Source organism: Vulpes vulpes, chromosome 1, assembly GCF_048418805.1.
Source record: "Vulpes vulpes isolate BD-2025 chromosome 1, VulVul3, whole genome shotgun sequence".
In the NCBI taxonomy this organism is placed as follows: Eukaryota; Metazoa; Chordata; class Mammalia; order Carnivora; family Canidae; genus Vulpes; species Vulpes vulpes.
Genome location: NC_132780.1, coordinates 79,837,325 through 79,854,861, shown reverse-complemented (window position 1 = coordinate 79,854,861; position 17,537 = coordinate 79,837,325). Strand labels below are relative to the sequence as shown.

At 41.5% G+C, this 17,537-nt stretch overlaps 1 protein-coding gene across 10 annotated transcripts in view; it reads left to right on the top strand.

Moving 5' to 3' along the window:
• Nucleotides 1-232: 232 nt before the first annotated feature.
• The window catches only part of CCDC170 (coiled-coil domain containing 170), a 96,736-nt gene continuing 79,431 nt past the window's right edge, over nucleotides 233-17,537 (top strand). For 9 of the 10 annotated variants that reach the window (XM_072767839.1, XM_072767804.1, XM_072767824.1 and 6 more), the window contains exon 1: nucleotides 233-367. The gene's annotated coding sequence lies outside the window, so the exon portion shown is untranslated. Of the gene's footprint in view, nucleotides 368-522; nucleotides 606-17,537 lie in introns of those variants that run through there. The other variant, XM_025998010.2, reaches the window with a different exon arrangement.

The window sequence follows — 17,537 nt, the reverse complement described above, 5'->3', positions numbered from 1 at the left end:
CCGAGCCCCGCCCCACCCCGAGCCCCGCCCCCAGCCGAAACCCGCCCCCAGCCCCGTCCCCAGCCTAGCCCCGCCCCCACCCCGCCCTGAGCCCCGCCCCCAGCCGAGCCCCGCCCCCAGCCTAGCCCCGCCCCCACCCCGCCCTGAGCCCCGCCTCCAGCCGAGCCCCGCCCCACCCCGCCCCGAGCCCCGCCCCCAGCCGAGCCCCGTCCCGCCCCGCCCCGCGCCCCGAGGCTCGAGCCCCGCCCCGCCCCGAGCGCGCCGTCGGGTCCGCCGCGGCCGCTCCTCCCGCTGCAGGCGTCGCGACCCGGCCAGCGAGGCCGCCCGCAGCACCTGCCGCCCGCAGCGCCTGCCGCCCGCGCCCGAGGTACGTCCCAGCCGGCCCGCCCGCCCGGGCCCCGAGGCCTCCCGGAACGCCGCGGAGCACCCGCGGAGGGACCGCCGCCGAGCGCCTGGGCGCCGGGTCCTTGCAGACTTCTCCTTCCCAGGGCGTGGGTGCCTCGTGGGCATGGCTCCGCCTTGGAAGCGGCCTGAGGCTGCCGGCGGCCGGTTCCTGCGAGCACGTTAGGGCCGGCTGTGAGTCTGTGAAGTGCCGCTCAGTTGTGGTTGGTACCAGTTTGCTTCTCTGAGCATTTAAACGGGTGGAATTCGAGAGCGCCTGTAGCCCCTCCGCGACCCCCGCCCCCCCCCCCCCCAACCTTTCATTGCACTTACACTACCTGCCCGCTGAGAAGTGATTCAGAGCAATGTCTTCAAAATCTGGTGTGGCTGGGTTAATGACGCTCCAGCCAAGTCGCTGGCCTTCGTTGCTGGTGACCCTAGAGACGTTCAGTTGTCCTTGGATCCGTTTACTCAGTTACTCTCAGGAGGTGCTTAGGCATTGAGGACTTTGGGCCTCAGGCTCTAAGACAAACACATGAACTTAGGGCTGGCTTGTACCCCCTTTTGGACCTGGCATCAGGGTCCCACCACGCATAGTTTGTTAGGCGTGTTGCCAGAGCCAGGGGAGGAATTGTGTTGGGCAAAGCTGCTAACCCAGGAGTTGTCCTCAGCCTAACCATACTGACCTCAGAAATCTCTGGGGGACGCTCTCAGAGTCAAGCATAGGGTGGATTCTCCAACATGTTAGAGGAATTCTAATATTTAGAAACTTTGATTGGTGCCTTATATGGGACCTATGTTTAGATTTCTCTGTTTCTTGGCTTATTGTGGAAAATTAGTAATATATTGTACAAATAAAAGTGATTTTGTTTCCATTTGACATCTGCAAATTTTATCCCAATATGGTATCCTCTGTGAATTAAGAATGTTAGCTCAGCGGTGCCTCAGTGGCTCAATCCACTGAGTGGCCCACTCTTGATTTCCCCAGGGGATGATCTCAGGGTCCTAGGATGGAGCCACCACAGCTCCCTGCTCAGCTAGAGTCTGCTTGAGGATTCTCTTCTCCCTCTGCCCCTCCACTGCTTGTGCTCTCTCTCTTTGAAATAAATAAATAAATAAATAAATAAATAAATAAATAAATAAATAAATCTGGGAAAAAGATGTTAGTCTGTGCATAAGTATATAGTGTTTTTTTTTAAATTTTTATTTATTTATGATAGGAACACAGTGAGAGAGAGAGGCAGAGACACGGGCAGAGGGAGAAGCAGGCTCCATGCACCGGGAGCCCGACGTGGGACTCGATCCCGGATCTCCAGGATGGCGCCCTGGGCCAAAGGCAGGCGCCAAAACGCTGCGCCACCCAGGGATCCCAGTATATAGTGTTTTTATATTATTTATATTTGTTTGGAAGAACAATTGAAAGTGAACTGTAGACATCATGGGTCTTCATTCCCAAATATTCTAGTAGGTATCTCCTAAGAGCAAGGGCATTCTCCAACCAAAATGCAATGATCACATCCAGGGTGTTTGACATTGTTGCAGTAACTTTATCTAATGTACACTATCCACAAAAATTTTGCCAGTTGTCCCAATAATACTACTTGCTGCAGAATATTTTTCATTTCAGGATCATGCATTGTATTTAGTTATGTATCTTTAGTCTATAAATGTGGAAGAGTTCCTCAGTCTTTCTTTGTCTTTGGTGATCCTGATAGTTTTAGAGCCCAGGTCATTTGTCTTGCAGAGTAAGTTTGTCTGATTGGTTTTCATTAGATTTTTGGTAGAGGGATCCCTGGGTGGCTCAGTGGTTTAGCACCGCCTTTGGCCCAGGGCGCGATCCTGGAGTCCCGGGATCGAGTCCTGCCTTGGGCTCCTGGCATGGAGTCTGCTTCTCCCTCTGTCTCTCTCTCTCTGTCTCTGTCTCTCTCTCTATCATGAATAAATAAATAAAATCTTAAAAAAAGATTTTTGGTAGAAATACTATAAAGTGATGTGCCTTAGTGTATCACACCAGGAGGTGCATGATGTCACTTGGTCCCACTTTTGGTGATCCTGATGGGGGTGGTATTTGCCAGAGTTTTCCACTGTAAAAGTGGGGAAAATAAGCTTTAGCAATAAATAAGTGATCATATTGATTAATCTTATTGATTCATGTTGAGATTTTTAGGATAAATTTTACTACCCACATAAAGGAAATTATTCAGGGTGCCTGAGTGGCTCAGTTAAGTGTCCAACTCTTGATTTTTGGCTCAGGTCATGATCTCAGCATCATGGGATTGAGCCCCGTCTGGGGTTCTATGCTCAGGATGAGTCAGTTTGAGATAACTCACACCTTCTCCTTCTGTCCTCCCCCCCACCTGTACTCACACACATGCACTCTCTCTAAATAAATAAATAAATAAATAAAATCTTAAAAAAAAAAAGGAAAATACTCATCAAGCCCAAGATTTTAATTGACCCAAAAGACCTAAATTTTACTGAGACAAAAAGTAGAAGCTGAAAGAGCAGCATTTATCATAGTTCATTTTTCAGTTTGCTAAATACTTATATCTGAGATAATCTTATAACTCAGGTAGGCAAGGCAAGAATTTCCCATTATATAGATGTTAAAATGGCTTACCCAATTAGCAGCTGATGTAGCTGGGACTTAAACATCTATCTATCTATCTATCTTTCTTTCTTTCTTTCTTTCTTTTTCCTTTCTTTCTTTCTTTCTTTCTTTTTCTTTCTTTCTTTCCTTCTTTTTAAAGATTTACTTATTTATTTATTCATGATAGACATAGAGAGAGAGAGGCAGAGACACAGGCAGAGGCAGAAGCAGGCTCCGCTCCAGGAGCCTGATGCGGGACTCGATCCCGGGACTCCAGGATCGCGCCCTGGGCCAAAGGCAGATGCCAAACCGCTGAGCCACCCAGGGATCCCTCTTAAACATCTTGTCAAAGTTTAGTACTTTTCTGACCACAGTATCATGCACTGAAAAGCAGACTAAAATATAATAGCATGCAGCTATACGAGGAAGTAAAATACTGCAGAGACCAAAGGTGCTAGTTTGGGGTTCAAGCAGTCCTGATTATATCCCTTATCTGTGATGACATGGGCAAAGAAATTACGTATATCTCTGAGTTTTAGTTTCTTCATCTGAATCGTGGGATCAGAGCACTTACCACAGAGCGTAGTTTTGGGACTTCACGGTTAATATAGATAATGCATCCAAGAAAGAGAGTAAGTGCTTATTAATATTAGCTATCTCTCTGTAACTTTTGGAATATGCCTCAGCATTTACTCCACAACTGCCAACTCAACAATCAGTTATTGAGGATTTGTACAAGGTACTGCAGGTAAAAAATGAATTTGACATAGTTTCTGCTCTCAGTGAAGAATCAAGAGTTCATAATCAAGAGAAACAGACACATAAACAGATAGCTTTTGTTGGTATCATCCATGAACCAAATTTAATGCTGCATTTTTCTCAAGGTGGGTTTACCTCTAATCAAGTCATCAGCAGAGTTGTACTAGACTAGAAAATGTTGTGAATACTGCGAGTGGTATTATGTGACTTGAAGTCTAACAGCTCAAGCATGGAGGGCAGAAACACCCTTTGGGGAAATTTACAAATATAGCTTTGAGCGGAACAGGTTAACTTTGTTGTGGTGTTTGAAATAAGGTATTGTGGGGGGGGGGGAGAAATAAGGAATGGAAGCTGAAAAATGTTACCAAATTATTAAAATAATACCAGTTAGCAAAAAGGTTTATCAGCCATTTGGTAAAAAGTGATTGGATTTGGTATCATAGGTCACAAATATATGGTGGCTCTGCTCTGTTAGTGTTTTCACATACCTAAAAGACCTGAACCAAGTTGAGGCTCTCGTATGTAGCACCTTTGAGACTTTGAACAACTTTCTTCTCTGTAAAACAGGTTTGCTAACTGTCTTATGGGGTTGTTATGAGAAGAAGATGTAAATAGCAACACAGATTATCAACAGCTATAGCTCCTCAAAGCAAAGGCCCTGGAGCTGGTCAGGTATAATTATGAAGGAAGTACAGTCAGTTTTCCCTTTATTTCCCCACTGTTTCCAACTTTAAAAAATTATGAAAAAATACACCTAACATAAACTTTACCATCTTAACCATATTTACGTGTACAGTGCAGTGGCAGTCAGTACATTTATATTATCCTGCAACCATTGCCACCATCCATTTCTAGAACTCTTTTTTTTTAGAACCGTTTTCATCTTACAAAACAGACTCTGTACCCACTAAACAATAACTTCCTATTCTCCTCTTTTCCTTGGCCCTGGAAACCCGCATTCTATTTTCTGTTTCTGAATTTGACTATACAAGGTACCTCATATAAGTGGAATCATTCAGCGTGTCATTTTGTGACTGCTTTATTAAAATAATGTCCTCAAGACTCATCCATATTGTAGCATGCAGAATTTCCTTTCTTTTTGAGGCCAAGTAATATTCTATTGTATGTATATATCACATTTTCTTTATCCTTTCATCTGTCCGTGGACACTTGGGTTGTTTCCACCTTTTGGCTCTAGTGAGTAATTCTGCTTGATCATGGGTGCACAAATATCTCTTCAAGACTTTGCTTTCAATTCTTTTGGGATTGCTGGATGATATGATGTTTCTATTTTGAATTTTTTGAGGGACCACCATACTGCTTTCCATAGTAGCTTAAACCATTTTACATTGCCATCAGCAGTGTGCAAAGACTCCATTTCTCTATATCCTCATCCACGCTTATATTTTTCTTTCCTGCCTCCTTTTTTCTTTTCATAGTATCCATCCTAATAGGTGTAAGGCAGTATCCATTTGTACTTTTTTAAAATAGTATTTTTATTTGAGAGAGAGCAAGAGAGAGGGAGCATGAGCAGGGGGAGGGGCAGAGGGAGATAGAGAAGCAGGCTCCAGGCTGAGCAGGGAGCCTGACATGGGGCTTAATCCCAGGATCCTGGGCCCAAGACAGCTGCTTAACTGACTAAGCCACCAGGCGCTCCTCCATTTCTACTTTTTAAAGAATCATTTCTTCCCTCTCTGGTTTGCTTTTTTTGTTTCCCCTCTTTTTAATCAAACTCAAGTTTAAGAAAAGACATGACTCTAATCACCTGTCTTTGTGATTAGAAGACATCTAATCTTCTTCGTGATTAGAATATTAATTAGAAACATCCCTATTGAAAAAAGCTTATATCCCCCAAAAAAGGCAAGAAAGAAAAAAGAAACAGAAAAAGCAGAGGAAAAAAAAAACCCAGAATGATGGTGGAAATAAATATATTAGTAATTACAATGAAGGTGAAAGGACGAAATGCTCAGTCAACTGACAAAATTGTCAGATTGAATTTTTTTGATCTAGGCATGTGATATTTGTGAAAGACATGTAAACAAAAGTACATGGAGAAGTTGAAAGCAAAGTGTATAAAAAGATTCATCAGGCATGAGGTGCCTGGGTGGCACAGTTTGTTAAGCCTCTGACTCTTGGTTTCCCTTCAGGTTCTCAGGGTTGTGAGATGGAGCCCTATGTGGGCTTCTGGTTCAGCTCAGAGTCTGCTTATGTCTTTCTCTCCCTCTGCCTGCCCCTGCCACGTCTTTCTTTCTAAAATAAATAAATAAATTTTAAAAATTCATCAGGTAAAAGAATAAAAGAAAACTGATTAGAAATACTTTTAAGGAAAAATGCATTACTGATGTAAAAAGTCACTATACAGATTATATCACTACCGCATAATAATAAAAATTTTCATTCAACAGGAAGGTGTAAGAATTCTAAATATATATATATATATAGGTATATATATGCAATAACATGGCATCTAAACTTGGTATTCAAATATGCAAAATAAAAATTGTCAGAAGCAAAAATCTGTAAGGACATATAGACAATCAAACTAGAGTAGAACTTTTTCAGTATTCCTCTGTTATTATCTGAAATAGCAACCAGGGAAAAATTTGGTAAGAGAGCTACTTACTAAAGATACAAACTTGGTTAAGTAGAACTAAAATGTATAAGATTTTGGGATGTGGCTGTGAAAGTTAACAGGATTACTTTTTCTTTTTGTCCAAGGGAGAAAAACACCATTAGACTAGGAATCAACTGGACAAAATCCTAGAAAATATACTCTATTGGTAGGGAGAGGGAGAAGCAGGTTCCCTGCTAAGGAGGGATCCTGATCCAGAACTCTATCCCAGGACCCCAGGATCATGACCTGAGCCAAAGGCAGATGCTGAACTGACTGAGCCACCAAAGTGCCCCCCAGTGTTGATATCTTATGAATGTTTGATGTAAGCAAAAAATGAGATGTTGAGAGGAAATCTGAATCAAAAATATTTTGCTTAGTGAATTATACATCGAGTTAGTCACCTATTTGGCAATCTCCCATTGAATCCTTGGCTTTCTGTTAGGCACAGAAGATAAATTCTTTACTTGAGCAGCTATAAAGTGGAGCTGTATTCTGAAACTGTCACTGGAAATGACGGCCATGTGCTTAAAAAGAGCCCAGCTTGTAGAATGTTCCTCAGTTGGGGTATGTCCAGTGTTCCTGCATAGATTCAGCTCAATCCTTTTTGGCATTTATGGTAATTTTCTATGAGAGATGTGTTCTCAGTATAGTATGTGAGGAGCCCTATGTCAGTTTATCTCATTGCTGATGTTATGAAAGTCAAAGAAAGGCTGAGGACCTATTGCACATCAGACAGGCTGAAGGTACTTGACAATACATGCCATGCAGATAATAGTTGCTCCAAGGAACATTATTGAGATAATTGGTAAATAATATGATGTCATTGTCAAATTTTGCAGATTTGACTGTTTTATGCAAAGGGATGTTCTTGTTCTTAGGAGATACATGCTGAAGTATTTGGTAGTGAGGTCCATGATGTTGGCAAATTAGCCATGATTCAGTGATCATAGTTGTAATAAACACTATTCCTATGGAGAAAGGAATCATCAAATGTGGCAAAATGTTCTCACAGTTGGTGAATCTAAGTGAAGCATATACTTGGGTTTATTGGATTATTCTTGCAACTCTTCTGTAAGACTGAAACAAAACTTAAAAGACATATGCCTGCAACAAATGGAGTGACAAAGTAGAAGACAGTTTCTAACTACTGAGCTTGCAGTGTAGTTAAGTAAACAAGAATGGTAATACATAAAAGTTTTAAAAAGACTGGAGGAATGCATGCCCGGGGTCAAGGCATGGTCTCAGAAAAGGATCTAGCAGGAAATACAAAATTACACAGTCTTCTCTAGTAGACCAGGGGCAAGGATGGAGGTGGGCAAGTTTTGCTTCTGGTGATGGCGGGAAGATGATGTTGACTTTGAAGTACCAGCAGGACATGTAGGTGATGTTCAGTAGACAGTGGAAATAGGAATCTCTAGCCAGAGGTGCAGGTTTGGGAGCCATCAGACACTGGGAATGGTTGAAATCTCAGCAGTTCAAGAAGTTGGCCAGAAAGAGTATCTTCAGTAACAGAGGGTTGAGGACAGAACCCCATCAGGTTGAAGAGTGGTGAAGGATGATGAGCTACAGGAGGGACAGAGGATGAGGGCCAGGAAGTCAGAGGAGGAAGCAATGCAGGGAGGCATGGGAGACAAAGAGGGGTTCAAGGAGAGTGTGCTTTGTGTGGCACATGCCAGAGGGAGGTCAAGTCAGATGAGGAGCAAGAGTGTTCCCTGGAAACACTCTTACACTCTTGGTGGGAATGCAAACTGGGGCAGCCACTCTGGAGAACAGTATGGAGATTCCTCAAAAAGTTAAAAATAGAGCTACCCAGTGATCCAGCAATTGCACTACTTGGTGTTTATCTAAAGCATGCATAGCAAACATAGTAATCCAAAGGGGCACATGCACCCCAATGTTTACAGCCTAACTGTGCAAAGTTGTCCATCAACAGATGAATGGATAAAGAAGATGTGGTACATATACACAATGAAATATTACCCAGCCATCAAAAATAATGAAATCTTGGCAATTGCAGTACACAGAGGGTATTATGCTAAGTGAAATAAGTCAGAGAAAGATACTCATGTGGAATTTAAAAAACAAAACAAATAATCATAGGGGAACAGAAGGTAAAAGAAGATTAAAATTGAGAGGGAGGCAAACCATAAGAGACCCCAAACTCTAGGAAACAAACTGAAGGTTGCTGGAGAGAAGGTGGGTGGGGAAATGTGGCAATTTGGTGATTGGCACTAAGGAGGGTACTAGATGTGATGAGGACTGGGTGTTATATGCAACTGATGAATCACAAAATTCTACCCCTGAAACTAATTTAAAAAAATGTTCCCTGGTTTTGGTGGTGAGGGCAGTCTTCTCCCAGGAAGTGAATTTTAAGCTGAGCTTTGCAAGGTAAGAGTTGGTGAGGCAAAGGATCAGGGATGGTTGTGTTGGATGTCTTCTCGATAGCACAAAGCGTGGCTGATGGCTATGGGAGAGGAGGAAGCAAAGTCCCCTCAGGCAACTGCAAGAGGCTGGTGTGGCTGGAGTGTGCTTGGAGAGCATAGTGAGGTGAGAACAGTCATGGGTGAAGAAGCTGGTGAAGTAGGCAAGGGTCAGATCATATAGGACTTTATAGGAGTTTGGATTTTGCCCTAAGGGCGAGGGATGCCACTGGAGAATTTTAAGTCTTGGGATATATTGAACAGTTCTGCATTTAAAAAAGATCCCTTTAGGGAGCACCTGGCTGGGTCTGTCAGCAGAGGATGTGACTGTTGATCTTGGGGTCCAGAGTTCAAGCCCCTACTTAAAAAAATAAAAATAAAAAGATGCCTTTGGCTATAAATGGACTAGCATCTTGTTGTGGGGTAGGGTGGGGATAAGTCTGAGGTTGGGGAGACTCTGGAGGCTAGTGTGGTAATCTAGAGTAGCATGGTAGGCACAGATGTTGAAAGTCAACAGTTACTTAGGTGTGAGAATCAAGATAGAGGCCTTGGAACTGGGAGGAGAGAGAGAGAGAGAGAGAGATTGTAAAGTATGGGCTTCTGGCCCAAGGAACTGGGTGGGTGTTTGCTATCTTTTGCTGAGATGGAGAAAGAACAGGTTAGGGGAAAGTAGCATGAGTTCAGTGTTGGACATGTTGGATGGGAGGTGTCTGCGTTATCTGGGTGATATCCACTGGGCAGTTAGATCTAGATCTTGAACCTAATAGAGAGGTTTTGGGTAGTGATCATCATATACTTGAGCTCCTCAGCACATAGGTGGGCCTTGAAGTCAGGAATACAGGAAGGTCAGAGAAATAAGAGGTTTTCCCAGGAGATAGTGAGGAGGAATTTTTAAACCATTGAATTTGACCATGTCATGGTTGAGGGGGAGCTGACAGGAAAACTGAAAAGGTCTGAAGGGAATAAATACTTCCTGTCATAGGCACCTATTAAGAAAATTGTTTACTGCGCACCTGGGTATCTTCAGGTGCTCAGGTCATCCTGGGGTCCTGGGATCTAGCCCCATGTTGGGCTCCCTGCTCACCGGGGCGTCTGCCTTTCCCTCCACACCTGCCCCTCCCCCAGCTCATGCTGTCTCTAGCTCTCTCCCTCTCTCTCCAATAAATAAATAAAATTTAAAAAATTATAAAAAGGAAAATTGTTTACTCATCAGCTTATTCATTTATTGAGCAAATATTTGCTGGCCTAAAAAGAATATTAACCTTGGAGTGAAGAGACCCGGATATTATTGACTCTGAAACAAGCTGACTTAATCTCTCCAGGTCTGGTTTCTTTATGTTGTCAGATTCACTTCCACTTCAAATTTTCTAAGAAATACTAAAAACTAATCATAGCTTCCAAAATATTTTATACCAGAAACCTATATAAAATAGTAAGTTAGGACATACGGTATAAGTCAGCCCCACTGATTGCTAAAGGTGAGACCTTATGAACGTCCCTTAACCCTTCCAGGCCTCACTGTCCTCTTTGGAGCATGAACACTTGATATGGGCTTTTCACTCAAGATAGACTGAGCACATGTGTTTATGTCCACTGTTTCACTGAACCGAATTAAAAGAGGAAAGATTAAAAACAGCATAATTTCCCAAGACTGCTGGGAATAAGACCAGATTGTGTGTGTGTGTGTTTGTGTGCCCATTCTGGAAAATATAAAAGCAGTAGCATCATCAGGTATATCAGTGACAGAGGAGAAGGCAGCAGTGGAGGTAGAACTTTTCTTCCCAGAGACTTCTGGAAGCTTCCATGCTTGGAATTGGCAAATGTGGATATAGATTATTAGGAAGTAGGCAGAAATTGGGCAGAAATAATTGATGATTGGAGATGTGGATCAACTACTTAAATCCCCAGCGCCCCACAACTGCTTATAATTTGGATTTATCTGTTCCCACTCTGTGCAAACTCAGCTTGCAATCCGTTGTGCATTGGGTGCTTGTGTCCCTCCCAAATTCATAGGTTGAAGCCCTTACCCCCAGTAAGGGGGTATTACCCCCAGTAATACCAGTGTGATGGTATTTGGAGATGAGGCCATCAGGAGGTATTTGGACTTAGATGAGGTCATGAGGCTGGGCCGCCATGATGGGATTAGTGTCCTTGTAAGAAGAGGAAAAGACTAGAGCTCTCTCTCTGCCTGTTGAGGACACTATGAGAAGATGGCTTTCTGCTAGCTAGGAAGGGACTTCTCACCAGGAACCAAGTCAACTGGCACCTTGATCATGGACTTCCCAGCCTCCAGAAACTGAGGAATGAAATCTGTATCTGAAGCCACCCAGTCCACCTGTATTTCGTTACAGCAGTCCACCTGATGAATAGGCAGTCTTTGCAAAAGTTAGCCTAACCACTCATATCCTCAGAACTCACCCCCAGCCCTCCACACTTCGGGCCACAACCTTCCAAACAGATACGAAGTGTTCTGATGACACACAACGGAGGGTGTCTTCAGTGCAGAACCTTTCTCCGTGGGAAGCTTTCTCATCACATTTATCCGTAAAGCTGAAGCACATTCACCTGTGCCTTAAGAAGTTACTTCTCTGGTGAAATACTTACTGCCACTCTAATGTAGAGAACCTGAGCAATATCTAGTTAACCTGTTTCTATTACTTTCTTGCTCACATGAGGATATTTTTTAAAATTTATATTTAAATTTTTAAGTTTTTGGTACTTAGCAGAGGATCGATGGCTCTCTCAGGTGAGTGCCTAAAGTACAGATACTACATAGGTGGTGAGCATAAAGTAGTGTATTGTCACCTAGGCTGGTAAAAATGAAACTTTTTGTAACAACTTGGCTTAACTCAGGAGACACTGTTTCCTCCCTTTAGAAGAAAAATACCATCTTGTCACTTCAGAGGAACTTACTCCAATTGTTTTCCTCACTCTCTCTCTGAGGTGAACAAAGTTTCTGCAGGTGGGAGTGGGTGTGGTTTTGAGGATCTTGGCACTTTGGGCTGAAGACCACCCTCCCCACCATCCCTTGACTTGGATCTCAGTCTCTGCTGAAGTCCTTTGCTTCTCTCTGGCTTCTGAAGGTCCATCAGTGTGGCATGTTTCTTATTCCCACCTCAACCCCCTCTATGTCTAGAGTCTTCTCTATGTCTACCTTTTTGCTTTCCTTGGGACAAATGGGGAACCAGGCTATGGTTTCTCTTCCCTGCTTGAGAAGTGAATTCTGGGGGCACCTGGGTGGTTTCAGCTCAAGTAGTGATCCTGGGGTCCCGGGATGGAGCCCCGTGTTGGACTCCCTACTCAGTGGGGAGTCTGCATCTCCCTCCCTCTCTCTCTGTCCCTACCCCTGCTGGTACTCTCTCTCTCTCAAATAAATAAAATCTCACACACACACACACACACACACACACACACACACACACACACACAAGAGAATATAGGAGGCAGAGCTGCCTGCAGGCCCCATGGACATGTCATTCAAACATTGTTACTCATTTCCCAGGAGCTGTGCTCCTGCCTGTAGGGCTCTCCAGCAGCCATCCATCTCCAGGGGCAACAGCGTGGGAAGCTAGGGAGTTAGCTGGAGTTTTTATTATTCTCCTTGCTTATTTCAGGTGTTAGGTCCCAAGAGGGCAGGTAATACCTAGGCACTGGTCATGTCTCCTTTTTCCAGGTACTGGAGCCACACATCCTCTTTTGGGTGGGAAAAATGATTCTCCAGCATGGACTGTTCTCTACAATTTAAAGGAATAATTTTTGTGCTGTGAATCCCAAGGATTTGTTATTTATATGCAAAGCTGTGCTTTTGAAATTTTAAATATTTTAAATAATTCTCTTTCAGAAAGCCCAGTTCTGAAAACACAGAACATGATAGCTCTTTTTTTTTTTTAAAGATTATTTATTTATTCATGAGAGACACAGAGACATAGAGAGAGAGGCAAAGACATAGGCAGAAGGAGAAGCAGGCTCCATGCAGGAAGCCCAATGTGGGACTCGATCTTAGTACTCCAGGATCACACCCTGAGCCGATGGCAGATGCTTAACTGCTGAGCCACCCAGGCATCCCCATGATAGCTCTTGAAAGCTTCCCTGGATCCTCTAAATATGGGCCTGAGCTACATGCCCATGGACCCACTGGCAGTATCTACTCACATGATGTACTCCCAAGTAATGGAATGAGTTGACTTACTGGATAGAATAACCTAGAATTGACAATTAGAATTTTAGGGAATAGCTGCCCAAAACAATGATTATGGTTTTGGCCATATTGGCTCTTAAATTTTTTTGATAGTAATTAACCAAGTTTTCAGATTTTATTTTAAGGATTTTTATTTATTTGAGGGAGAGAACACAAGTGGAGGAAGAGGCAGAGGGAGAAAGGCAAGTAGGCTCCCTGCTGAGTGCCGAGCCTGATACAACACAGGGCTCATCCCAGGACCCTGAGGTCATGACCTGAGCTGAAACCAAGAGTTGGATGCTTAATCAACTGAGCCACCCAGGTGCCCCAATAATTAGCTAAGTACTTTATTTATTTTTTATTTTTTAAGATTTTATTTATTTATCACGAGAGCCAGAGAGAGGGTCAGAAACATAGGCAGAAGGAGAAGCAGGCTCCCTGTGGGGAGCTTGATGTGGGACTCAATCCCAGGACCCTGGGATCACGCCTTGAGCCAAAGGCAGATGCTCAACTACTGAGCCACCCAGGTGCCCCTAGCCAAGTATTTTACATCCATTTTTGGTTCATGATTTTAAAATCATGCTATCTGGGTAGAGAAGACTTAGACTTTTTCTTAGACTCCTGTTCATGAAGGCAAATGGGTAGGCTGGCATTTCCTTAAAAGCAATAGTAAAATATTTCTATGTATTTAAGTTTATGACATTAGGGAGATGAAACTGTGTATGGAAGCACTGTCTAGAAAGCATTGATAAGTAATAGAAGAGGTAATACTAAGAGATAGGTAATGGAAAAATTATCTTAACATTGCTTGCTCCTTCCGTAGGCTGATGTAGAACTGTTGAGTACTGAAATGAGGTCCCAGAGGAATTAAGTCTCTTCATGGCAGTTCTCTGGTGCTAAAGAATTGATTTTTTGGAAGATGGGATAAACTATGTCTCAAGTCTCTTGCAAGGGAAATATTTCTGAGAAGCCTGTTTGAGTAAACAGCTTTTTAAAGTTTGAAGCACACTTCTCTGCATAGCAGCTAAAATATTACATCTTGAAATCTTTTTTGCTTTACAATAGTTTATTTACCAAGTGTTTTATAATAGGCAGAGTGAAGAAATCTCATTTGGGAAGAGTTCTAAATCTTTAACATGTGAAAAGATATATATATATATCATGCACATATATATCATACATATATATATCATACACATATATATATCATACATATATATATCATACATATATATATATGTATGATAATCACAAATAAAGTATCCCACCTGGTTGTCAATGGAGATTTCTGTTTCCACCATTTCTCTCACAAAAACTAATCCATATGTGGCATGTTTTCAAATCTGCATTCATTATCAGTCTTAAATTTTTTTTTTAATTTTTTTTTTTTTTATTTATGATAGTCACAGAGAGAGAGAGAGAGAGAGGCAAAGACACAGGCAGAGACAGAAGCAGGCTCCATGCACCGGGAGCCCGGTGTGGGATTCGATCCCGGGTCCCCAGGATCACGCCCAGGGCCAAAGGCAGGCGCCAAACCGCTGCGCCACCCAGGGATCCCCCTCATTATCAGTCTTGACAGTCAAACCCAGTACCTCCCATGAGGCTGTATTCAATATGAATGCTGAGAAACTGCTAGCACTTAAAATACCGCCTGAAGTTAATTAATTTGCCTGTGATTTTCCTTGCATTCAGTCTGAGAAGTTATCTGGCTAATGTAAATAGATTTAAAACAACTTCATAGAACTTTATATTGAACTAAACTATTAGCTTATAAATTGGCTGGATTGGTTGGACTTGACCTGTACAATATTTATGAACTTGTAGAAAGCAGAATGCACCTTCCAAAATGTAGTTGGAAAGTTTAATTACGAATTTATTAAAGTTATATTCTTTGAACTTGACATAACTTATGGAAATGCAACTCATTATTATGACTGCTGGATAGCAGACAGCAATATTGAGAGTGAGAAAATAATTCAGTTTAGAGAAAAATGATCGTTTCAACATTTAACGAGATATATATGCGACAACAGAGGTGTGACTAGAAGCATGGGCTTTGGAGTCAGACAGCCTTGGTTTTGATTTTGGCTGTGCCATTTCATTCAGTCCTTCATTCCTTTTTTTTAGTATTTAACCGAAACCCAGTCACACAGTGGTGAAAAAAACAAGCATTTTCCTGCCTCCTATGGATCTCATAGTCTAGCAGGGGAAGTGGGTATGAAATAAATAATCATATAAATAATGGTTAAGGATAAGTACTGCGTGTCATGAAATCAAATAACACAAGAACTAATTTAGATTGAGGCTCCTGAAGGCCAATGTAAGGAATGAAAGCAGACCATAAGGTGGCTGGGTAGAGGGAGCCAGAATAAAGAGACTGAGAGAGGAGGGGATGAGTCAAAAATACAGCTGTAAGATTTAATCAGTGTTTTCCTTTTTTTTTTTTTTTTAAAGATTTTATTTATTCATTCATGAGAGACAGAGAGAGAGAGTAACAGCTGCACATAGTTCTCGGGATCAAATAACATTGTATTTGAATCATGCTTAATACAGACCTAGCATGATAAGTATTTACTACCCAGTGGCTATAAATAATAATAATAATAATAATAATAATAATAATAATGCCCTCATGGAGTTTACATTCTGGTGAGGTGATAATCTCCACTGTAGGAATAGAAATAAGCAAAGAGGGACTGACAGTTGCTTAAAGAGCTTCAGAGAAAAGTTCTACATTTTTAAGTAATTATAGAAATGAGTTAATCATTACAGTCACAACTGAAGGAAAAAGGCAAGACAAAACATCTTAATGCTTTCTGAGTGAACTTAAGTGACATATCAGCAAGGTCACAGAATAAAGATACTGAAATTATAGTTGATTGATGTAATTTCCCATGTATAAAACTTTATCTATCTAATCTGTAAAACCTCAAGATCAAGACTGCCTGTTGCTTGGGCCCTGGCAAGCTTGTAAAGGCAGGATGAGTTAAGAAATAATTGCAAACTTGTTAGCTAAGATATTTGCCTAAAAAAATCCAGAAAAATTATAAATTAAATAGTAATGGACCTTCATTGTAACAAGGATTAAGATTCATTATTTTGGTTCCTTTAAGGGAAGCATTTTATAAATGTTTTGTACTTTTATCCTTATCTGACAAGATGTGGATGAACAATTCATGGCCTCTCCTCCCCACTATACCTTGGTTAACTATCTCCTGTCCTCTCCAACTTCTTCTAAAGCTCATCTCTCTGTTCTAGGTTGACCTCTAGCCAGAGTTAATTTTAAAAATATGAGGTCTATTATTTTCTATTTTTATAAGAGGTGAGTGAAATTCCATTTATACTTCTTCTGAGGGGCCATGGTTTAGTGCTAGTAAGATGTTATTAGAAATAAGTAAATAAGTTCAATGAGATATTTTTATGTTTGATATGTTAACCTTAGAGATGTGAACAAAGGGGAAGAAGCCTTTCCATTCTGTTGTTTTATTTATTCCATCCATTCATTTATTCCACAAATATTGAATAGATATCTACTCAGAGGACATTTATGGAGGTGTTCATCATGTCCTAGGAAAGGTACCTCATTCTAGGGATACAAATATAATTGATTTCTAGGTTTTGCCTTCAAATGTACAACTTTGTAGCCAAATTGTTCATTCATTTATTAGTATTCTACATATATTTCATGAATGCCTTCTTTGTGCCCAACATTGTTGTAGACACTGGACACAGGATGTGCCCTGTAGTAGACACTGGACACAGACACAGGGTGTGCCCTGGTGCAGCTTATATTCAAGTCGTAGACCTGAAAACAAGTGTAGAAGGTTAGGGTGGTGCTTCCTAAAGTGCTCTGATGACTACAGGGAGTGTACAAAATTATTTATGAGAGGTTCAGGAAGAAAATATTTTGATTTTTATTTATCTTAATCTCATCTTGCTTTATTTATATTTTTGTATATATTTGGTAATATACCTAATCTGAATAGTAGTACTTGTACACCATTTATACGTAAATAAATATTTAAATTCATTAATTTCATACTTGATAAACATTTGCAGACCCCAGGATGAAAGCTGGATTTATTTACTTATTTATTATTTAAAGATTTTATTTATTTATTTATTCATGAGACACAGAGAGGCAGAGACACAGCCAGAGGGAGAAGCAGGCTCCATGAAGGGAGCCCGACGTGGGACTCGATCCTGGGTCTCCAGGATCATGCCCTGGGCTGAAGGCAGCGCTAAACCGTTTTTTTGTTTTTTTTTTTTAAGATTTTATTTATTTATTCATGAGAGAGAGAGAGAGAGAGATAGGAAAGCATGGATTTAGAATAAGATGGACTTATGAGTTTGAAGTCAGTTTATCACTTACTACACGTGGGTCCTTGGGCTAGCCAGAGCTCTGCATCCTTACAGAGATGTTGTAAGGGTAGGCTGTAATAATGTTAGTAAAGTGCTTATATTGTGTCTGTTTATATCAAATCCTCAAAAAAATGATAGCTAATGTTACTATTGTTATTATTTATGTGATCAATATTAAAATACAGGCATCTTCAAAGTGAAAAAGAGAATTTTGAGAAGGGACTGGTTAAGCTG